The sequence below is a fragment of the Pleurodeles waltl genome, chromosome 9, assembly GCF_031143425.1.
Source record: "Pleurodeles waltl isolate 20211129_DDA chromosome 9, aPleWal1.hap1.20221129, whole genome shotgun sequence".
NCBI classification, from domain to species: domain Eukaryota; kingdom Metazoa; phylum Chordata; class Amphibia; order Caudata; family Salamandridae; genus Pleurodeles; species Pleurodeles waltl.
The window spans coordinates 927,573,891-927,599,020 of NC_090448.1; positions in this window are offsets into that span (position 1 = coordinate 927,573,891).

The following is a 25,130-nucleotide window of genomic DNA, read 5'->3' on the forward strand; positions in this document are numbered from 1 at the left end:
GCGGCTGTACCTGTTGTTGCGGGGGGCACGGATGTTGCCGCCACCACAAGGGAGCTCCCTTCAGAGGTCGAGTCGCTGTCACTGACATCAGCATGAGTCCCCGCTGTGGAGCTCCCCTCGCCCTCCGTCTCACTGGTGAAATCTGAGTCAGTTGCATGGCCCGCCATGGCCATGTGAGATGCAGCTCCCTCGTGCTCCGATGCCACTTCTCCTCCGCCTGATGATGCTAATGCACACATGAACAGGAAGACCACAAAAAAGGGGGGGAGGAGAAATAAAGACATGTTGAGTGCATGGATTACCGCTACCGTTGGCGGACAAGACAGACACAGAAGCCCCCTGCACTACGCCGCGCACTTGGGGTCCACTACGCAATCCGTGGGACATGGCCTACAAGCCTATGGATGACAACTACACACATAGATGACACAGGGCCATGGATACCTGTACTTGGCACCCTACAGAGGTGGGGGGCGGGGGCACAGGGCCATGCCTTACGGAGGGGCCTAGCCTACAGAAATCACCCTGACCTAGGGATACCCACAGCCCTACTCCCCCACTCAGACACCTCCACTGCGCGCAAAGTCAGCAGAATGTATTTGTACTCACCCCCTTGTGTCTGCTGTGATGTCCTCACGCGCCCATCCAAATCGGGGTAGGCCACCGCCAGGATCCGGGACATCAGGGGGGTCAAATGACGACTGGCACCCCTCCTACGTTGGGAGGACATCCCCAGCTGAGCCTCCGCTGTCTTCCTGCTCCAGCGTCGGATGTCCTCCCACCTCTTCCGGCAGTGGGTGCCCCGTCTGTTGTGGACCCCCAGGGTCCGGACGTCCTTGGCGATGGCACGCCAAATCGTGACTTTCTGGTGGGCGCTGACCTATGTGACATGTACAGGGAGAGAAAAATTGTCATCACCTTCTGCATGCTCGATGTGAGTGGCCCCCCATCCCCACCCTTGCCATGTGGCACATGCTCTCATCTGTCGTTTGATGCATGCCTCAATCACTCCCCTCCCCACCATCTTTCATCCACCCCACTCAACCCAGGCATTGCCCACTAAGCATGGTCCCAGTGTACTTACCTGGGGGAGGACCCCATCCACAAGTTTCTCCAACTCCTCCGCAGTGAAGGCAGGGGCCCTTTCCCCAGTCGCATGAGCCATTGTCTCTTCCAGACCGAGGTCACAGGAGCACTTGCAGTGTAGGTCCTCTCCTGTCGAAGATCAGGTATTGAGTGATTAAGCAGATAGAAAATGGCGGTCACGCCCGCAGCGGTGCGTACCGCGGCGGTGCGTACCGCGACCGCCGGCGCACATCGTCATTGGCTCCTGAAACCCATAGGGTTCAATGTTAACCAATGCGGCTTAGCGCCGCGGTCTTCGACCGCCTACCGCCGCGGTGTGCTACGCCAGCGCATTGACCTCACATCCCACTGTCGCACTTCACAGGTCAGGCAGCCGCCATTTCAAGGGCCCACATGGCCTAATTACCAACTGCGTCACACATACCTAGGCCATGCACCAACACTCATACAAGCCATTCAATGCATTGGGAATCGTGTTATGTGCAAGCTGTGGTTACGTACCTGTGGGTTGCTTGACTCTGTGCTCGCTGTTGTCCTTCATAGGCACCGTCCGCTGGGACATGCGAGGAGATGGAGGAATCTTCCCGTGTACAGACCGCTGGTGGACCTGTCGACAATGGAGGAACGACATGTCATACTGACATACAGGCTTGACCGAGCCACTATACAGGAACTGTGTGCCCAGCTGGAGCCAGACCTGATGTCACCCATCCGCCAACCCACAGGGATCCCCCCTCTAGTGCAGGTGCTGTCAGTACTCCATTTCTTAGCAAGTGGGTCATTTCAAACAACAGTGGCCATATCATCAGGGATGTCCCAGCCTATGTTTTCGAAGGTGTTGTCCAGAGTGTTGTCTGCCCTGCTGAAACACATGCGGAGCTACATCGTTTTCCCTGAGGTGGGGGATTTGCCTACAGTGAAGGGTGATTTCTATGCCCTTGGACATATCCCCAACATCATAGGTGCCATTGATGGGACACATGTTGCTTTGGTCCCCCCCAGCAGGAGTGAACAGGTGTACAGGAACCGGAAGAGTTATCATTCCATGAATGTACAGATGGTGTGTTTGGCTGACCAGTACATCTCCCATGTTAATGCCAAGTTCCCTGGGTCAGTGCATGATGCCTACATCCTGCGGAATAGCAGCATCCCGTATGTGATGGGTCAACTCCAGAGGCACCGGGTGTGGCTATTAGGGGACTCTGGTTACCCCAACCTGTCCTGGCTACTGACCCCAGTGAGGAATCCCAGGACAAGGGCAGAGGAACAGTACAATGAGGCCCATGGGCGAACTAGGAGGGTGATCGAGCGAACCTTTGGCCTCCTGAAGGCCAGGTTCAGGTGCCTCCATATGACAGGTGGATCCCTAATGTACTCACCAAAGAAGGTGTGCCAGATCATCATGGCCTGCTGTATGCTTCACAACCTGGCTTTGCACCGCCAGGTGCCTTTTCTGCAGGAGGATGGTCCAGATGGTGGTGTTGTAGCAGCTGTGGAGCCTGTGGAGAGTGAAGAGGAGGAAGCCGAAGAGGACGACATAGAGAACAGGAACACAGTAATACAGCAGTATTTTCAGTGACACACAGGTAAGAGTAGACACTGGCATATTACATTTACTTAATGACTCCTACCTCTCTACTGTCTGACTTTTTCACCCAGTGTATGGTAACTGTGTAGCGACTTTCCCTTCCGTTTTCAGAGATGTGGGCCCCACTGCGTGACATCTGCTTTGTTTCCCCATGGACTACAGCTGTGTGACAGCGGTTTGTTAGCATCACAATGTGAATGAACATTTTGGCACGGTCATGTCTAAGACATTTGTTCTAAATCACAGCCAGACTCCAGATTGTTTTGTGCAATAAGTGTTTTTATTCAAGTGCTCTAAATTGGATGGGTGGTTGCAAATCGGTGAGGGGTGATGGTGGAGGATTGTCCATAGCAGAGTCCAGACTATCAGTTTCACAGGTGCATTGTCCAAATGCCTGTGGGAAGTGGAGCAGGGGCAGTTTAAGGTTGGGCAGGGTGACAATGTGGGACAGTGGGATGACAATCAGGGCGGTATCCTTTGCTGGCGGGCGTCTTAACATCTTACTCTGTCTTCTTCCTGGATCTCAGGGCCCACTTGCGGGGTGGTTCTCCTTCTGCAGGGGGTGGGGTTCTGGTGGCCTGTTGGTCTTGTGTCAGGGCCTCCTGTCCACTAGCGCCGGCGGAGGTGGTAGGCAGTTCTTGGTGCATGCTAGTGTCAGGGGCCCTTTGAGGTGCCACAGTGTCCCGCAATGTCGTGACTACCTCATTCAGGGCCACTACGATGGTACCCATGGCAGAACTGATGTTTCTTAGTTCCTCCCTGAACCCCATATACTGTTGCTCCTGCAGAAGCTGGATCTCCTGAAACCTGGCCAGGACCGTCGCCATCGTCTCCTGGGAGCGGTGGTATGCTCCCATGATGGAGGAGAGGGCCTCGTGGAGAGTGGGTTCCCTCGGCCTGTACCCCCCCTGTCGCACAGCAGCCCTCCCAGTTCCCCTGTTTCCCTGGGCCTCTGTCCCCTGGACCGTGTGCCCACTACCACTGCCCCCAGGTCCCTGTTGTTGTTGGGGTGGTGGGTTAGCCTGGGTTCCCTGTAGTGATGGACACACCGCTGATTGACGTGTCCTGGGGACAGAGGTATGGGCCCGCTGGGTGGGTGCTGTGCTGGTGTTCCCAGAGGGGGAAAGGTCTACTGTGGCCTGTGGCTGTGTGAGGGGAACCGACTGTCCCGAGGTCCCCGATGGACCGGGCTGGTCATCTAGATCCAGGGTGACAGAGCTGCTGTCCTCACTGTGGGCCTCTTCTGGGGGTGGAGTGGACATTTGTGGACTCTCCTGCGCGGTGACGTGGCGTTCGGGTCCTGCATGGGTATAAAAGTATGGTTATTGCTTCTGTGTGTGTCATAGCGTGCAATGGATGGGTGCCCGTGTATCCCAGTGCTGGCATTCCTTTGTGGGGGCTGTTGTGACAGTGGTTGGGGGGGGGTTGTATGTGTATGTGCAGTGGGCATGCTTAGGTGATGGGTGTCCAAGCTTTGTGGACGCATGCAGGGCTAGGTGTTGGGATGGGTGGGTTGTGATGGTGAGACAGTTGCAAGGAGTAGGATGTGATGGGGGTGAGGGTGAGGGTGGGGGTATGAGTTGGCATGCAGGTGGGGTGGGGTGGGGGGAAGAAGTAGTTAAGATTTGCCTTACCAGAGTCCATTCCTCCGCCTACTCCTGCGAGGCCCTCAGGATGCAGGATGTTCAAGACTTGCTCCTCCCATGTTGTAAATTCTGGGGGAGGAGGTGGGGGTCCGCCGCCAGTCTTCTGCACCGCAATGTTGTGCCTGGATACCATGGAACGCACCTTCCCCCGTAGGTCGTTCCACCTCTTCCTGATGTCGTCCCGATTTCTTGGGTGCTGTCCCACAGCGTTGACCCTGTCCACTATTCTGCTCCATAGCTCCATCTTCCTGGCAATGGTGGTGTGCTGCACCTGTGCCCCAAACAGCTGTGGCTCTACTCGTACAATTTCCTCCACCATGACCCTGAGTTCATCATCAGAGAACATGGGGTGTCTTTGCGGTGCCATGGGGTGGTGTGGGTGATGTGTAGCGTGGATTATGTGGTGCTAAGTGTGGTGATGTGTATTGTTGTGTTGTGTGAAGTGCGTGCAAATATTGCTGGGTGACAGTGAATTGGGCGTCTGGGTGCTCGGATGTCTTTTCCCGTTGCGTGTTCACGAATCTCTAGGAGTGGAGGTTTGTGGGTGTTGTGGGTGTGTATTTTATATTTAATTGGGTGTGTGGGAGTGGTGTGTGTATGTGTCTCAGGTGTGTGTATTTTGAATTGTCCAATGTGGTTGTATTTTGTAAGTGTGTGTGTATTTTGAGCGCAGCGGTGTGTACCGCCAATGGAATACCGCGGTTGAAAGACCGCCGCGTGGATTCGTGTGTCGTGATAGTGTGGGCGTATTTCTGTTGGCGTGACGGTGGAGGTTTGGTCATCGCCAGTTTCTCGCTGCCCTTTGGTGTGGCGGACTTTTGTGGATGTCTGTATTTTGGCGGTTTGCCTGTTGTGGGTCAGAATGACCGTGGCGGTTTACCACGGCGGTGTTATGGCGGTCTTCTGAACGGCGGTAAGCGCCTTTTACCGCCGAGGTTGGAATGACCACCTATGTCTCCTCTGCGTGCTCCAGCATCAGAGTTTGGTTGTTCCCCATCCTCTTGTTGTGCATCATTGTCCTCATCCTCTTCACTGGCGACATCTACTTGTTCATACCAGTAAACATTGGTACGGACACAGATGTTGCACAAAATTGCACACGCAAGTATTAATTTGCACACAAGAGGTGTTGCATATAACAGGCTTCCTCTAGTTAGACTTAGGCACCTGAACCTGGATTTCAGCATGTCAGATGTCCTTTCCACCACATTCCAGGTTCTTTTGTGTGCTTCTTTGTAAGCCCACTCAACATCAGTTAGTGGGTTTCCAAATGGGATCATGAACCATGGCTGGATGCCGTAACCTTGGTCCACTGCAAGGGAACATGAGAAAAAGTGTCAGCCGTGCATATTTGTTTATTGCTATATGCCATGGCAGAGCAGAGTGGTGATTCAGACTTGCATCTTGTTTTGTGTATGTTCATGTATGAATGCATGGTTGTATTTGTGTGTGGTGGTGTACTTGCCAGTCATGGACTGTGCTTCAGAGACCTGGTGATTGTAAATTATTTTCTGGTCTGACAGTTCCCCATGCAGAATATATGTGGTGTTGTCTTTATTTGTCCCTTAATCCCATAACTTTAGACCTGCAGACGAGTGATGTTGGCTACATTTGTACCTATTTTGTGTGTTGTGTGCCATGAGACAGGTGTTGCACCCTGTGTGTTGCATGTGAATACCACCTCTTAGCCTTGGAATACCTCACTTGCACAAAGTGTTGTTGTTGCCACTTGCTGGCTAGCACGCGTATGAGTATTTGGTTCATATGCATAGTGTGACACAGTAGTATTGCGATGTATGCAACAAGTGGTACAGGACATGGCATGAGGTGCTTTTCTTCACTGTCCTGCATCACCAGTCCAGCCCTGCAAAGTCCCATGTCTCCTTAATATTATGAGTTTCTGGCCTCTACCAGTGCACTGGCAGTAGTTCAGCTGCCACAGTCCACTTAGGCACCCTTGTTTCATGGTAGGGAGATGTGGGATTTATGGGTATGATTGTTGGTGTGCTGTGAGGTGCCCATTCGTACACATGATCTATCAATGATGGTGATGTCCTATTTCAATGTGGGCTGCACTATGCACCACACATGGGAAAGGTGAACACTATATGAACATCAGGAATCTTTGATGATTTGTAAATGGTGATGTGACCACTAAGGTGGCATTAATTGTCAGTGCTGCATCAGGTTTCTACAGCATGGTAAATGTGGGGCAGTGCCAATATGTGAGTTGTTTGACGGTGACATGACCAATGCTATATACATAGCTGAGCTATTCCATGCTAAGCGTTAAGTGTGAAGAATCTGTATTTTGTAATAAACATGTGGACCCATGTAGTGGCTTGACTCCAGCTTTAGAATGCAGAGGAGACATTGCTCAACCAGTGCATAATTAAAAGTGTCAGTCAGGTGATGCTAAGAAATTGTACATGTGGTCGTATGTGAGGGTGATGTGCATTGAATGCGTTGTAGTGAAGCATGTGGCATATGTGTTGAAGTCCAAACATATGTGCTTCCCTGTTCATGTGTGTGTGCAGTGTGGTGTATGTATTGTTTGTCCCACATGTTTAGTGTGTTGTCTGTGTTCTGAAGTGTATGCTGGCTTACCTACAAGTAGCCAATTGCCATATTGCCCATCTATGAAGCGTTGATTTATTGTTTAATGTCTGAAAATGTAGGCATCATGCATGCTGCTCGTATATTTAGCAATGATGTTGTTGAGTATTCCACATCAGTCCAAAATGGCCTGAACATTAAATGAGTGTGTGTTTCCTGTACCTTTAAAGGTGTTCTGTGCACGAGGAGGGACAAGTTGGACATGTGTGCAGTTCATTGCACCCAGTACATGCCGGGAACCCAGCAAATTTGTAGAATCCTTGTTTGGTCTCCTGCTGCAGTTGCTGGTTGAAAGAGGGTGGCCCTCTGTGTAGTGTGCAAAGCTAAGCACATGGAGCAGAGGGTCGAGACAGCCACATGGCAGTTTACAAGGTTAAAAACTAGATCACCTAATGCTCTAATTGTTAAGGTAGCTTGGTCGATCGGTTAGGCCAGTCTTGGAGAAGTGCAAAGTGTTTGTTGTACTCAAGGCATCAACCTTGCAACTCACACACTCAAAGGAATATTTTGAGACCAATTTGTAAAAATACTTCAGCTTTTTATGTAATTCCTAAAACTGAGATTACCAAAATTGGTTAAGTACTTTTCGATATATGGAGTTTTGAAGTTTAATAAAAATAGTATTTTTCACGCAAAATTAAGCACCATAGGAATCAATGGAGAATCACATCTTAAAATGCATGTAAAATCATACAATTGGCTTACCAAGTTATTCTATTGCAGGTTGATCAAGTTCTTTGGTGGGCACACTGTGCTAACTGTAGAAGTTTGGGTGGCTCCTGGGTCTGGCTGAAGCAATGGGAGAAAGCCTCTGGAGCTGGTGAAGGGCCACTGTGAGGGATCACTTGGAAAAGCACTGCACAGGTTAGTTTAAAGCTGGACCATTGAGGCCCAATTGGAGTGTCAAGGTCACATGGGGTGGGGGACACTTAGAGCACAGCAGGTTCTTCAGTGCAGGGCCCAGGGCGACTGGGTGCAGAGCGAAATGGTGATCCCTGAGCTGTGCACAAGGACGCCCTTAGAAGCAGGAGGTAGGCTGGTTCCAGAGCCTCTTACAGGACAATGTGGATACTCTGGTGGGAGGTCCAGGTTGTTTCGGAAGTCTCTTGACTGGGGCTTCCTTCTTGTCTTTTTGCAGCTCCAGGCAGGCTGTTTTTCTAGATGTCCAATGTCAGCTTTGGCACGTTTGGTCGCTGGAGGGTGCAGTATCACCAACCTTAGCACACTGGCATGGTTTGTCCACATGGTCATCCGTTTTTATTTTGGTCCAGCTCCAGTATCCAGTTCGGGAGTTACCAGCTGGTCAGTGAAGTGACCCTCACTGGTTTGCTGGTTTCATGTGGCTTTACAGAGGTACCAACATCAACAAAGAGGGACAGGGAGGTTAATGGTCCAGTGTGCTGTCTCCCTAGGTACTAATATCACAACAAGGAGTACACTGTTCCAAAGGGGAACCAAGGGAACCTACAAGTTTAGGAACAAGAGCCCTCACACATCCTTTCGGATGTCATGCTTCATCATCGGGGGTGCTCCTCATCAGACCGGCACTGCAATATCTGACGGGCTCCCCCTGAGGGGGCTCTTTGCCAGAGATCTTTTAGTGACTGCGGTGGTACAGTGTACTAGGGTGGTGCCTATGGGCAGACACTAATCAAGTAGGAGAGAGAAAACTAAAATTGGTTCTAAACCTCAGCAATCTTCACCATTTAATTTATCAAAAAGCAAGAGGATTAGACCAAGATTAAAAGCAACATGAAAGTGATAATATGAGAGATAATGCTCAGCCACTTTCTTTAATGAGTGAGGACAAGGAAAAACACAGGTCAACATGTTTTGCGTCCAGCGGTCCAAACGGATCCTATGACGCTTCATCAGGACCAACAATAAAACAAAAAGAAACTTCTCCTGAAGCACAATGAGTATAGACGCTAATAAATCTATCTGGGAACAAAAGTTCAAACACAGTCACTTACATTCAAGTATACTGTCCGTCCGGTCAACTAAACAAAAAGGTCGCCCTATAAGGAGAAGAAGTATTTAAATAAGAGCAACAAAGTGCATAATGTGTGTTCGAATGCAACCCGTGCCAAGTAAGTGCACACCAAGGTGAAGACCATAATGAAAGGTAATAGAAACTAACAAGCTTACCATCCCCAACTCTGGGATTAGGCTCCTTGGGAAGGTACAAGCCTAGGACTGTTGCTGCTAATGTCAGAAACAAGGACCAAATATTCATATTAAAAAAGGATTGCGGATAAACTGAATATAGTCAAGTAGATTACAATGTCATGGTGCACATATAAACAACATCACACAGGAGAAAAGAAGCATTGTCAACAATTTCATAATAGTCACGATAAAGCACATGTTACTGCTTCCAAAGCAGAGAGCCATTGTAAACATTAATTAGAGTCAAAGACATTCTGTCCGAAATGCTGCAGACTTTTGGATTATAAGTGGAGGTGTGTAGCTTGCTTGAAACCTCACCGGAAAACAAGCAGTCTCATAAAAACCTAAAAATAAACGGAGGTGTGTAGCTCACTTACAACATCACCGAAGCAGAGACACAGCCTCATCTAAATCTATAATGGCCAGCAAGTCTCGTGAAGTGCCGAAATTTAAGACCAACACTCATTTCTAAAATGAGATAAAAATGGTGAAATCAAAGTGTGAGGATATACTCACAAAACATGCAAAGGTCCTCGCGTCTAGAACCCACCCCGGCGAATGAATGGATGCCGGGTGTAGCCGTTCCCATTTTAACATCATGAACGCAGAAGTAACCACACTTCCGGACCGCGTGCCTGAGTAGGGAACTATAAACAGAAGACGGCTCAAGGGAAGCCGGTCTCATGAATGTGTCGTCGAAGGTAACAAAGGACTAAAACAGACTCTCAAGCAAATCGCCATGATGTATGATAGGGAATTCCAATTAAACCAAAATAAGTCATTCAAAAGCATTCATTTAAAAAAACGCATATTGACAAAAAGGAACCACTATCACAAAAACGTGCCTCTCCCAAATTTGGGGCACATGTTTGGAAATTATTCTCGAAAGGAAAGAATGTATGAGATAAAATAACTTCTCACCGCGTCGATGGAATCCATAGGCTGGGTACCATATAAATATGTACGTCGTGGCTGTCCCAAAGGGCATCCAAAACAAGTGGAAAAGCCATATTGAACTATATTATCTTAAACACCCAGGAAAGCCGTGAAGAGACAAACTCATAAATGTGTGTGGAAGACAAACGTCACAATTATAGCGCCAAAATCAGATGGAGTTTGCGTGCCGGTTACAATATGTATTATGAAAATCAAACCATAGTATCTCTCGAGTCGAAAATACCCTCAAATAACCAAGTACGGAAAGAGGACACACAGATGGTCATTCTAACCCCGGCGGGCGGCGGGCGCCGCCCGCCTGGCGGGAACCGCCACTAGGCCGCTCCGCGGTCAAAAGACCGCGGAGGCCATTCAGACTTTCCCGCTGGGCCGGCGGGCGCCCGCCAAGGGAGCTCCCGCCGGCCCAGCGGGAAAGGCCCTGCAACATTGAAGCCGGCTCCGAATGGAGCCGGCGGTGTTGCAGGGGTGCGACGGGTGCAGTTGCACCCATCGCGATTTTTACTGTCTGCTATGCAGACAGTGAAAATCATGCTGGGGCCCTGTTAGGGGGACCCTGCACTGCCCATGCCAGTGGCATGGGCAGTGCAGGGGCCCCCAGGGGCCCCACGACACCCCTTCCCGCCATCCTGTTTCTGGCGGTGAAAACCGCCAGAAACAGGCTGGCGGGAAGGGGGTCGGAATCCCCATGGCAGCGCTGCTTGCAGCGCCGCCATGGAGGATTCTCCCAGCCGGGGGTAATCCGGCGGGAAACCGCCGGACCCGGCTGGGCGACCGTGCCAAAGGAAGCACCGCCAGCCTGTTGGCGGTGCTTCCGGCGACCTCCACCCTGGCGGTCATAGACCGCCAGGGTTGGAATGAGGCCCACAGTGACTATTGGGACAAAGTGACCCAAGGTATGTCATCATTCAGTCCACATGTATTAGTCCAAAGTTTGAAAACCCAACGTGCGTTATCAGTTCTGAACTTGGGAGCATCAAAAACTACCTATCGTAGATCGTCAGGGTTATGGGGTGCTTCTAGAAAATGGGCACACAATTTTGTTGTAACACACCCACACCTGATGTTGCTCCGGTGTTCATTAATTCTTGTCTTAACTGGTCTGGAAGTCAAACCAATATACCGTAAGCCACACAGGCAAGTGATCATGTAGACACAATTTCTGGTATTACAGTTGGTGTGTTTGGTAAGGCGCCATTGTCCTATAGGTTCCAAGTCAAGGGTCTTTATATGACTGGTTAATGGACATACATTACATTGCCCACAAGGATAATGCCCCATCACTGGAGGAAGATTCCAGAGGGTCATTTGAGTGGTGTCCCTATGGTTAGTTAAATGGCGGGTGTGTACCACCATGTCCTTGATATTATGGGTCCTCTTAAATGCAAATAAAAGTCTAGGGATTGTCTCGCCACCCCTGACTAGAATCGACCATCTTTTATTGATTAGTTTCTTTATGTCATTTGATAAGGGAGTGAAAGTTGAAACACAAGTCAACCGAATGTCACGTTCCTTGTTATTAGTCAACAGAAGGGCTTCGCGGTTATTATTTCTAGCTCTCTTCCGGGCTTGACTAATAACTCGAGGTGGATTTGACGAGCATGGAGTTTAGTTTGTAGGTCGCCAGCTTGAGCCTCATAAACCTTTGGCGAACTGCAGTTACCATAAAAATTGACCAAAGGGTAAGTTGTCACATAGGGATTTGGGGTGATGACTGTCGTATGCAAGTAAACTATTGCGATATGTGGATTTGTGATATGTACATGTAGACAGTTTGCCATGGTCAATACTAATCAAAAGGTCTAGAAAAGCCACCTAAGTCAATAAAACAGTAGAGGTAAATTTCAAATAGGGAATTGATCCAGTCAGTAAATGTGTTGACTTCAGTCAGAGGGCCCTGCCACACAATCAAAATGTCATCAATATAACAACGCCAAAGCTTGATGAAGTCATGGAAAGGGTTAGTAGCTGGGAGAATATATTGTTTCTCAAAGTTGTACATGTAGAGGCAAGCTAAACTAGGTGCGAAGGTACTGCCCATAGAGGTACCCTGGATCTGATGAAAAAACAGATCCTCGAACTGAAAGAAATTCTCAGTCATGGCTAGTGTTGCACATTGCATGATAAAAGTTATTGGAGAGGACAGATTCCCAGGGCCTTCACGCAGAGCAGTCTCCACTACTTGCAGTGTTGCCTCCTGAGGTATATTGGTGTACAGGGCCTCAACATCAAGGGCAATCAGTCTGTGTACCTCCACTGTACTATTAATGGTCTCAATCAGATTCAAAACATCTTTGGTGTCTTGTAAATAGGTGGAAGACCCTTTTACAAGTGGCTGGAGAAAATGATCGCAAAAGACAGATAGTGGTTCAAGATTTGAGCCAATACCAGATACTATAGGGCGTCCAGGTGGCGGTAGTTTGCCCAAATGGATCTTTGGCAAACAGTAAAAATAAGGGGCCTGGGGGTTGGCAGTGTCTAGGAATGCCGCCTCTTTCGGCGATATCCATGAGTTGTTCAATGCTTCCACTATCATGGTCCTGATCTGTGATTGGAGTCTAGGTGTGGGATTCCTAGTGATGCGAGCATAATATGTGGGATCACTCAAAAGACGTAAGCATTCTTGTCTATAGTCATCTGCATTCATTATGACAATTGATCCTCCCTTATCAGCCTGCTTGATAACAATACTGGCGTCATTAGCCAATGTCCCTAATGCTCTCCTTTCGGTTGTGGACATATTGATATAGGGAAGTTTAGGTCGAAAATTAGACAAATCTGACAACACCGCCTTCTCAAATGCAAGGACTTCACAAGGAATAGTTGAAGATGGGGGAACAAAAGTGGAAGCTTTTCTTAAACCGGAATCGTCAAGTGATAGATCAGCCGGTTTATTTTGGAAAAAGAAATGTAACTGAATTTTGCAGAAGAAATGTGAAAGTTCACAATTGAGTGAGTTTTCTGTCAATTTCTGAAGCCAGGAGGTCTTCTGGGATTCTTGTCTAGTTGTCCAGCTGTCCAGCAGACCTTAGTGGTGATTGGTGGGTCCTGAGTGCAGCAGGCAGGGTTTAGTGCATTTTTTTTGGTGTACCAGGTCCACAGTTCTTATGCTTCGGATTTTCTTTGTACTGGTTTTCATTTGTCCATCAAATCTAATCTCTTGTTCTAGGGGTGTCCACTAAAATCTGCACTTAGTGGGTGTTTTAGGGAGAAGCTAGTAGTGACCAATGGGCCATTTACCTTAGGGTGACTACACCCACTAAGAGACCACTTCCTGTAGGCAGGGGGTCACCGCCCTACACCTGATTGGCTATTTTCCTTCCATCTAAGAGGGAGGAAAATGAAATGCAGGGTCCACCTCACAGGCAACACATTAGGGGTGGTGCATGCCAGGTTGGGGCTACTCCTCCTAACCTTTGTGTGCTTTCTCACCAAAATGGGGGTTTGCAATGGGGCAGCCATCTGCTGCTAGTAGCAGACCTGGGGATTGAGTTTCAAAGGTGGTAAGTTTGCTGCTAGGGCAGGGGCACATTCCTGAGGGAGGTTGTGCAAGCAGGGCTTTGTTCTGCAACCCAAAGAGACAGATCTCCTGCTCTAAGGTTGTAGTTTGGTTGTCTGGTGGTGGCAGGCTGGATAGAACCAGTCAGCAACTATGCCGGGGTACTTAGCTTTTGCAGGGGGCACCTCTAAAGTAACCCCTGGGTACATTTAGTAATACATTCACTACTGGTGCTAGTTTGGATTTATCATCTTGAGTTGTTTGATACCAAACAACCTAGGGTTCAGAGTGGCCATCATGTAGCTGTGAAACTCGTATTGACCAGTGTTCACCACATGTATTAAAATGGCTGCTCTGTTCACTCACTATTTGGCAAGGACAAAGTGGGGACATATTGCTCATGTAGCTTGCCCTCACATATATTATAGTGCACCTTGCTGTAGAGCCGAGGGCTTGCCAGAGGCATGTCTTACCCATAGTCCATGCAGTGTATAGTGGATAGGGCACACAGGAAATGTGACATGTCGAATTTGTGTTTTAGGTTTACCCCAGAGTCCTCAGCCTCCAATGGTAGAAGTGGGTGCATCTTGGTGCATGGCCCTAGAGGGTGGCACAATCAGTGCTGCTGCCCTCAGGGGCCTACCATTAGTACCCTATGCCCTCGGTGCCTGTGTACCATTTACTAGGGTCCTATAGTGGCAGCTGTCTCCATTTGTGCCAATGCATCACAACAGTTTAGGGAAGGACCTCTGATCCAGGGTACCTGGTTAGTAGGGAGCCCTGGGCACTACAATTTCTAGGCTTCATCATACATCAGGCAAAAGGTTGGGGCTAACCATGTCAAAAAGAGGCCTTTTCTCAAACTGGGTGTTGGGGAACTGGATGTGGTGGAGTGTGAGGCGGATGATGGTGTCCAGGAAAATAGGAAGGAATGCATCAAAGGATGATTGTGAGATACCCCAAAAATGTGCTGCAGTGGTCTGGAATGATCCAGAGGCCAGCATGTGGCTTATGGGCAGGAGTTTGGTCATGTGTGGTATGGTTGTAGGACTTTCCAATCACTGTGATGTCAGGAGCAACATGGGGGTGCAGCTGTACGATGGATTTACGCTTGAGAAGATGCAGTTTGATGACCTCTTCATCCCTCAGGCCGAGGATGGATGCTCGTGCGTGGAATATTCTCTCCCTCCTTCTGAACTGAGTTTGTGGCTGCAGTGGTGGTGGTTGTGGTTGCTGCAGTGGACCTGGTGGCACTTGGTGTCGTCGCTGTCATCTTCTCTGGGTACCACACTGTAGCAGTAAAAGGTCCATGTTGTTCAATTGTTAGCCAGGGTTCCTTATGTGTGTTTTCCTTATGTAGTTGTGGCTGTCCTCATTTTATTGCCTGGTTTGACCAGGCATTAAATCTTTGATGTTAATCAGAGTTAGCATCACTTTTTCAGTCCGATCATAGGCCTGCATCATTTTTCCGCGGGCTTGTAGATTTGGCGCTTGTGGGCTAGCATCAATTTTAGGAGGGAATGCCTACTTTGCATATCATTGCTGTTAAAAGTTGCAGGGTGAGGACGCACTCCTGAAAAATGATGCTAACTTGGGAAAGGTGTTGCTAGACTGCTCCAGCGACACTATCTAAATATGGCGCTGGGTTAGTGCCGCTTTTGTGTCAAAAAGATTGCCACAAAGGTGTTTCTAACTTTTCTTAAATTTGGGCCTATCTGTTTTCACATTTGGACCTCAGTAGCTCTGTAATTCTAACACCTCAGTATTTTTTCACTCTGCTGTTGAGCTATGTATCCTTCATAACACTTTTTTTTCCTAAGCCTTTGACCTTTCTTGCATCGCTTACCACAACACCATTTGGCAAATAATTTTAAGTAGCTTTCATATTATGTTTGTACAACATATTGAGCTTTAAATATTGTAGATACATACATATTGTGTCAAAAAATATTGCTCACACAGAAATGTTGTGACACAGAATATCATTGTTCAAGAATATTATTTTCTTTGGCATGTAATATCATTTTAAACAATACTGTCTTATTTAATTGCATTATTTTAATTAAGTTGTCAAAATTTGGTTTTGTTTAATTTAATACGTTTTTGTGAAAATATTCAATTTAATTGATCATATTGTGACTATAAATGTTATGACATATAGGCCTGGCCAGAATTTTGATTATGCCCAAGTAATCAAAGTAACTTTGGTAATTCTGCACCACTCTTGGCAATGAATTGCTGATAATAATGAGATTATGCCAGATCCTGTAATTAGGATTAATTTGAGAGAAAAAAAAATCCTACCACAAGAGCACAATCAGGAAACAGGTGCTTGTGCTGCTGCTTCCGCTCTGTTGCATTTAGTACTATTTCCATAGTGCAACATGCATCCTCACATCCATTTTGCATGCAACAGTGCATTTCGTGGTAAGAAACTAGGGCTAAATGGCAAGAGTAAGTTGCAGGAAAATCCTACCCCAAATGCACATTTAACAAGCGTGAGCGACTGATCAAACTGTTCACTTCTTGTTGCATTTAGCGCTATTTCTTAGTGCAAAATACATTCTTAAGTTCATTTTGGATTCAAGGCAGCATTTTAAGGAAATAAAACTAAATGCAGAATTACTGTTCTCACATGATTCTGCGTAATCTTGCAGAAACTTTAGGTAATTCCATGTGATTACACTACACAGAGTTAGCAGAGTAATGCCCATCCCTATTTGTTTTTTGTACTTCAGTAAAAAATTTTTTTTAATGAAGTTAGTAATTCATAATGTATTAGCAAGTTGTGGTTTTGTAGTGTAGAACGATTGGAAGTAATTCAAATTATAATGAATTAAATTTTGTTGTTTTTTAAATTTTGTATTGTACATTGATAAAAAATCATGTAAACGTTGTAATATATATTTAATGTATTTAACCCCTTCGCTGCCAAGCCTTTTCCCCCTCAGGTGCCAAGCCTTTTTTTGGCTGTTTGGGGCAGTTCGCGCTTAGGCCCTTTTTGTCCACATAAGCTACCCACACCAAATTTGCGTCCTTTTTGCCTAACATCCTAGGGATTCTAGAGGTACCCAAACTTTGTGGGTTCCCCTGAAGGAGACCAAGAATTTAGCAAAAATACAGCCAAAAATGTGTTTAAAAAAAAAAAAAAAAAATAGAAAAAAGGGGCGTCAGAAGAAGGCTTGTGTTTTTTTCCCCTGAAAATGGCATCGACAAAGGGTTTGTGGTGCTACAATCATCATCTTCCCAGCTTTCAGGAAAAGGCAGACTTGAATTAGAAAACCCAATTTTTCAACACAATTGTGGCATTTTAGTTGGGCATACCCCATTTTTACTATGTTTTATGCTTTCAGCCTCCTTCCAGTTAGTGACAGAAATGGGTAAGAAACCAATGCTGGATCCCAAAAAACTAAACATTTCTGAAAAGTAGACAACATTCTGAATTCAGCCAGAGGTAATTTGTGCAAATCCTACAAGGGTTTCATATAGAAAACAACTGAAATAAACCAATATTGAAATTGAGGTTAAAAAACTTCAATTTTTCTCCACGTTTTACTCTGTAACTTTTTCCTGCGATGTCAGATTTTTTAAAGCAATATAACGTTACGTCTGCTGGACTCTTTTGGTTGCGGGGATATATAGAGCTTGTAGGTTCATCAAGAACCCCAGGTACTCAGAGCCAATAAATGAGCTGCACCTTGCAATGAGTTTTCATTCTATACCGGGTATACCACAAATCCTTTGCTGAAATATAAAGAGTGAAAAATAGGTATCAAGAAAACCTTTGTATTTCCAAAATGGGCACATGATAAGGTGTTGAGAAGCAGTGGTTATTTGCACATCTCTGAATTCTGGGGTGCCCAAACTAGCATGTGAATTACAGGGCATTTCTCAAAAAGATGTCTTTTTTACACACTGTCTTAAATTTGGAAGGAAACAATGTAGAGAAAGACAAGGAGAAATAACACTTGTTTTGCTATTCTGTCTTCCCCCAAGTCTCCTGATAACAATGGTACCTCACTTGTGTGGGTAGGACTAATGCTCGCGACAGGAAACGCAACATGGACACATCACATTTTTACATTGAAATCTGACATGTTTTTTGCAAAGTGCCTAGCTGTAGATTTTGGCCTCTAGCTCAGCTGGCACCTAGGGAAAATGACCAAACCTGTGCATTGTTAACAACTAGACACCTAGGGGAATCCAAGATGGGGTGATTTGTGGGGCTCTCAACAGGTTGTGTTACCCAGAATCCTTTGCAAACCTCAACATTTGTCCCAAAAAAAATGCTTTTTCCTCACATTTCGATGACATAAAATTCTGGAATCACAGAGGAGCCACAAATTTCCTTCCACCCAGTACTTCCCCAAGTATCCCGATAAAAATTCACTTGTGTGGGTAGGCCTAGCGCCCGCAATAGGAAGTGCCCTAAAACACAACCTGGACACATCAAATTTTTTCCAAAGAAAACAGAGCTGTTTATTGCAAAGTGCCTAGCTGTGGATTTTGGCCTCTAGCTCAGCCGGCACCTGGAGAAACCTACCAAACATGTGCATTTTTTAAAACAAGACACGTAGGGAAATCCAAGATGGGGTGACATGTCGGGCTCTCACCAGGTTCTGTTACCCAGAATCCTTTACAAACCTCGAAATTTGGCTAAAAAAATACTTTTTCCTCACATTTCAGTGGCATAACATTCTGGAATCTGAGAGGAGCCACAAATTTCCTTCCAACCAGCGTTCCGCCAAGTCTCCTGATAAAAATGGTACCTCACTTGTGTGGGTAGGCCTAGTGCCCGCAGCAGGAAATGCCCCAAAACACAACCTGGACACATCACATTTTTCCAAAGCAAACAGAGCTTTTTTTGCAAAGTGCCTAGCTGTGGATTTTGGCCTCTATCTCACTCGGCACGTAGGGAAACCTACCAAAACTGCGCATTTCTGAAAACTGGACACCTAGGGGAATTCAAGATGGGGTGACTTGTGGGGTTCTCACCAGGTTCTGTTACCCAGAATACTTTGCAAACCTCAAATTTTGTCCAAAGGAACACTTTTTTTCCTCACGTTTCGGTGACATAACGTACTGGAATCTGAGAGGAGCCACAAATTTCCTTCCACCCAGCATTCCGCCAAGTCTCTCGATAAAAATGGTTCCTCATTTGTGTGGGTAAGCCTAGTGCCCGCAACAGAAAATGCCCCAAAACAAAACCTGCACACATCACATTTTCCCAAAGAAAACAGAGCTGTTTTATCCAAAGTGCCTGGCTGTGGATTTTGGCCTCTAGCTCAGCCGGCACCTATTGAAACCTACCAAACCTGTGCATTTTTTAAAACTAGACACCTAGGGGAATCCAAGATGGGGTGATTTGTGGGGCTCTCACCAGGTTGTGTTACCCAGAATCCTTTGCAAACCTCGACATTTGTCCCAAAAAAAACACTTTTTCCTCACATTTCGATGACATAACATTCTGGAATCACAGAGGAGCCACAAATTTCCTTCCACCCAGTGCTTCCCCAAGTATCCCGATAAAAATGCTACTTCACTTGTGTGGGTAGGCTAGCGCCCGCAATAGGGAGTGCCCTAAAACACAACCTGGACACATCAAATTTTTTCAAAAGAAAACAGAGCTGTTTATTGCAAAGTGCCTAGCTGTGGATTTTGGCCTCTAGCTCAGCCGGCACCTGGAGAAACCTACCAAACATGTGCATTTTTAAAATTAGACACGTAGGGAAATTCAAGATGGGGTGACATGTGGGGCTCTCACCAGGTTCTGTTACCCAGAATCCTTTGCAAACCTCGAAATTTGGCTAAAAAAATACTTTTTCCTCACATTTCAGTGGCATAACATTCTGGAATCTGAGAGTAGCCACAAATTTCCTTCCAACCAGCCTTCCGCCAAGTCTCCTGACAAAAATGGTACCTCTATTGTGTGGGTAGGCCTAGTGCCCGCAACAGGAAATGCCCCAAAACACAACCTGGACACATCACATTTTTCCAAAGCAAACAGAGCTTTTTTTGCAAAGTGCCTAGCAGTGGATTTTGGCCTCTATCTCACTCGGCACCTAGGGAAACCTACCAAAACTGCGCATTTCTGAAAACTGGACACCTAGGGGAATTCAAGATGGGTGACTTGTGGGGTACTCACCAGGTTCTGTTACCCAGACTACTTTGCAAACCTCAAATTTTGTCCAAAAGAACACTTTTTATCCTCACGTTTCGGTGACATAACGTACTGGAATCTGAGAGGAGCCACAAATTTCCTTCCACCCAGCATTCCGCCAAGTCTCTCGATAAAAATGGTTCCTCATTTGTGTGGGTAAGCCTAGTGCCCGCAAAAGAAAATGCCCCAAAACACAACCTGCACACATCACATTTTCCCAAAGAAAACAGAGCTGTTTTGTCCAAAGTGCCTGGCTGTGGATTTTGGCCTCTAGCTCAGCCGGCACCTATGGAAACCTACCAAACCTGTGCATTTTTTAAAACTAGACACCTAGGGGAATCCAAGATGGGGTGATTTGTGGGGCTCTCACCAGGTTGTGTTACCCAGAATCCTTTGCAAACCTCAACATTTGTCCAAAGAAACCCACTTTTTCCTCACATTTCGATGACATAACATTCTGGAATCACAGAGGAGCCACAAATTTCCTTCCACCCAGTGCTTCCCCAAGTATCCTGATAAAAATGCTACTTCACTTGTGTGGGTAGGCCTAGCGCCCGCAATAGGAAGTGCCCTAAAACACAACCTGGACACATCAAATTTTTTCCAAAGAAAACAGAGCTGTTTATTGCAAAGTGCCTAGCTGTGGATTTTGGCCTCTAGCTCAGCCGGCACCTGGATAAACCTACCAAACATGTGCATTTTTAAAACTAGACACGTAGGGAAATCCAAGATGGGGTGACATGTGGGGCTCTCACCAGGTTCTGTTACCCAGAATCCTTTGCAAACCTCGAAATTTGGCTAAAAAAATACTTTTTCCTCACATTTCAGTGGCATAACATTCTGGAATCTGAGAGGAGCCACAAATTTCCTTCCAACCAGCGTTCCGCCAAGTCTCCTGACAAAAATGGTACCTCACTTGTGTGGGTAGGCCTAGTGCCCACAACAGGAAATGCCCCAAAACACAACCTGGACATATCACATTTTTCCAAAGCAAACAGAGCTTTTTTTGTAAAGTGCCTAGCTGTGGATTTTGGCCTCTATATCACTCGGCACCTGGGGAAACCTACCAAAACTGCGCATTTCTGAAAACTGGACACCTAGGGGAATTCAAGATGGGGTGACTTGTGGGGTTCTCACCAAGTTCTGTTACCCAGAATACTTTGCAAACCTCAAATTTTGTCCAAAAGAACACTTTTTTTCCTCAATTTTCGGTGACATAACGTACTGGAATCTGAGAGGAGCCACAAATTTCCTTCCACCCAGCATTCCACCAAGTCTCTCGATAAAAATGGTTCCTCATTTGTGTGGGTAAGCCTAGTGCCCGCAACAGAAAATGCCCCAAAACACAACCTGCACACATCACATTTTCCCAAAGAAAACAGAGCTGTTTTATCCAAAGTGCCTGGCTGTGGATTTTGGCCTCTAGCTCAGCCGGCACCTATGGAAACCTACCAAACCTGTGCATTTTTTAAAACTAGACACCTACAGGAACCCAAGATAGGGTGACTTGTGGGACTCTCACCAGGTTCTGTTACCCAGAATCCTTTGCAAACCTCAAAATGTGGCTAAAAAAACACTCACTTTTTCATCACATATTGGTGTCAGAAAGTTCTGGAATTTGAGAGGAGCCACACATTTTCATCCACCCAGCGTTCCCCCAAATCTCCCGATAAAAATGGTATGTCACTTGTATGGGTAAGCCTAGTGCCCCCGACAGGAAATGCCCCAAAACACAACGTGGACACATCAAAATTAAAGCCGTCTTTATGACATTGGTGGTAAATCCCATATGCCGCCACGCTGACTGCTGCCAACATACCACTGCAGCGGCGGATATCCGTTAACCATATTATGACACACACACACCAATCCGACGGAATACAGCCACAGACACAAGTCCGCCACACCAAAGGTCAGTGATAAACTGGCGGTATCCAAACCCACACCGTTACGCCAACAGAACTACGCCCACCACATTATGACCCACGAATCACCATGGCGGACATTCAATGGCGGTAAACCATTGGCGGTACATACCGCAGCGCTCAAAATACACAAACTCATACTAAACAACATTACATTGGTCAATTCAAACTACACACCACAGACACCCATACACACCCCGCAGCCCCACCCCACACAACTATAAAACACACACCCACAGTACCCACAACCCTTCATGAAAACAAATCATTGACAACAGAGAGAGACAGCAAGAGCACTCACACAACCAGAGCCACATACCGCCATCACCTATACACCACCCACGCACCTTACATCACACACCCCAACACATCACCCTACACACACACTCACCCACATTACTCACACAACACCCATGGCACCATAAAGACACACCCTATTCTCAGAGGAGGAGCTAAGGGTCATGGTGGAGGAAATCATCTGGGTAGAGCCTCAGCTATTTGGAGCACAGGTGCAGCAGATATCCATTGCTAGGAAGATGGATCTATGGCGGGGGAACGTGGACAGGGTTCTTGGGAAAGCACCCAAGAACAAGGGACAACATCAGGAAGAGGTGGAACGACCTACGAGGGAAGGTATGTTCCATTGCAACAAGACACCAGCTCGCTGTACAGAGGACTGGCGGTGGACCACCACCTCCTCCCCCACAACTAACAACATGGGAGGAGCAAATCATGGTAATCATCCATCTTGAGGGCCTGGCAGGAGTAGCAGGAGGACTGGACTCTGGTGAGTCAACTCTTTACTACTATCACCCCCCTACCTGCATGCCAACACATACCCTCACCCTCACTCATTACTCCTCTACCTCCCACACACCCGACCATCACAACCCACTCATCCCAATGCCAAGCCCTGCATGCCATACCAATGCATGGAGACGACTCACAGACCTGCATGGACACCTATCACCAAAGCATGCACACTAGAGAGAATCAGCTAGCCCACCATATACCAACTCACACAAGTAAAAGCTGCCAGGGCAAATACAACCAAATAGGGCAACCCACCGATGCACAATATGTCACACACAGAAACAATAACACTGCATAAATGTTAGACTTTTCATCCTTGGCGTGGACTTCCTTAACTTTTTGCCTCTGTTTCTCAGGTTGTTGATGTATAATGGACTCTGATTTTGCTGTTTTTGTTACTCTGGGCACTTTACCACTGCTAACCAGTGCTAAAGTGCAAGTGCTCCTTTACAAAATGTGTATGTAATTGGCTTATCCATGATTGGCATATTTGATTTATTAGTAAGTCCCTAGTATAGTGTACTAGAAGTGCCCAGGGCCAATAAATCAAATGCTACTAGTGGGCCTGAAGCACTGGTTGTGCCACCCACATAAGTAGCTCTGTAATCATGTCTCAGATCTGTCACTGCAGTGTCTGGGTGTGCAGTTTTAACTGTATATTCGACTTGGCAAGTGTACCCACTTGCCAGGCCTAAGCCTTCCCTTTTCTTACATGTCACACACCCCTAAGGTGGGCCCTAGGTAGCCCCAAGGGCAGGGTGCAATTTATGGTTATGGTAGGACATATAGTAATGTGTTTTATATGTACTGACAGTGAAATGTTGTTAAATTCGTTTTTCACTGTTGCAAGGCCTGTCCCTCAGCATGCCAGGAAAGAGGTACTGAAACCGGGGGATTTATGGCAGCATTCCAAGCACCCCGCAAATATGTTCTCTGCTGAAGAAGGGACTAACCCAGAAACACATGTGTCCAGAGATGCACAGTAAAGGCTGTACCTACTTAAAGGTGAAATATTTAAAAATTAATGGAGTTCGTTTTTTGAAGATACTACATCTACCATGATGCAATGGGGCAGATTAATTGCTGGGATGTCAGGCAGGTGCGCTCCTAACTGTTTGTGACTGTCCCTCTCATAGGTTAACATGGGGGCTACCTTTAAATCTGATTAAAGTGTGAATTCCCTTTGGGAGCAGATGGAAATGTGGAGTTTGGCGTCTCTGAGCTCACAATTTAAAAATGCATCTTTTAGTAAAGTTGATTTTGAGATTGTGTGTTTGAAAATGCCACTTCGAGAAAGTGAGCATTTTCTTGCTTATACCATTTCAGTGACTCTGCCTGTTTGTGGATTCCCTGTCTGGGTCAGTTTGACATGTTTGGCTGGTTGCACCTCACACTAGACAATGACACAAAGGGAGCTGGGGTGTAGCCTGCATATCCTGATGAGCCCTCTGTGCTAGGAGGGAGGGGAGGAGTGGTCACTCACACCTGAAAGGGCTCTGCCTGCCCTCAAACAATGCAATCTCCAATCCCCTGGTGAGTGTCTGGGGCCTGCCCTGGGAAAGGCAGGATTTCATATTCACAAGAGACTTCGCTTTGAAGTAGGCCTACTTCAAAGGAGAAATTGGGTATAAGAAGGGCACCCAAGTCTACAGAATTTAGAACACTCCCGGAAACAAGAGGAACCTCTGCCTGGAGAAGAGCTGAAGAGCTGAGGAAGAAGAGTTGCCCTACCTGTGACTGTGCTTTGTGGAGCTATCTTGCAGTTGCTGCTTCTGCCAGAGTAAGAGGGGAAAGACTGGACTTTGTGTGCCTTCCAAATTAAGAAGAAATCTCCAGGGGCTTGATTTAGAGCTTGCCTCCTGTTGTTTGAAATCTCAGGGACAGCAAAAACTTCTCTCTGCCAGCACCCAGAGTCTCTGGAGAGACTCCTGCCCTGACAAGTGGTGCCCTATCCAGTCCCTGGGCCCTTGAAAGGAAAAGCTGATGAAAATCCAAGGAAATCGACTTAGGGCGACTCCGGACCGACGCCGCTACTGAATCCAGTGACGCCACCTGCAACCGACTCCGTGATCTTCGCTGGAATGCGATGACCTTCGCAGGCCCGACACTGCTGCAGCCCCGCCGAAGTCTGCGACTCAGTGGAAGTCACCGCAACATGTCTTGACCGACATCACTCGATATGCGCATATTCAACGTTTCGACAGATGCCGCGATCTCCGACTTCGCGCATCGGCTTGTTTTTACTCTTCACCAAGGTACTGTACCTGGGGCTCCGTGTGATACCGTGGCCAGCACCGCTGGTGTCATATTGTTGGGAACGACTCCGTCACAACGCCATATTAACACCTCATTGAAGCCGTTCGTGTTTCTAAGCGCTATTTTTTAATTTAATCTTTACAAATTCATAACTTGACTTGTGTATGTCGGATTTATATCGGTTTGGTCTTGTTTCATTTAGATAAATATTTCTTATTTGCCTAAACCTGTGTTGTGTCATTTTGTAGTGTTGTCATTAAGTTACTGTGTGTGTTGGTACAAATACTCTACACCTAGCGCTCTGAAGTTAAGCCTACTGCTCTGCCAAGCTACTAAGGGCGTAAGCAGAGGTTAGCTGAGGGTGATTCTCTTTTACCCGGACTAGAGTGAGGGTCCTTGCTTGAACAGGGGATAACCT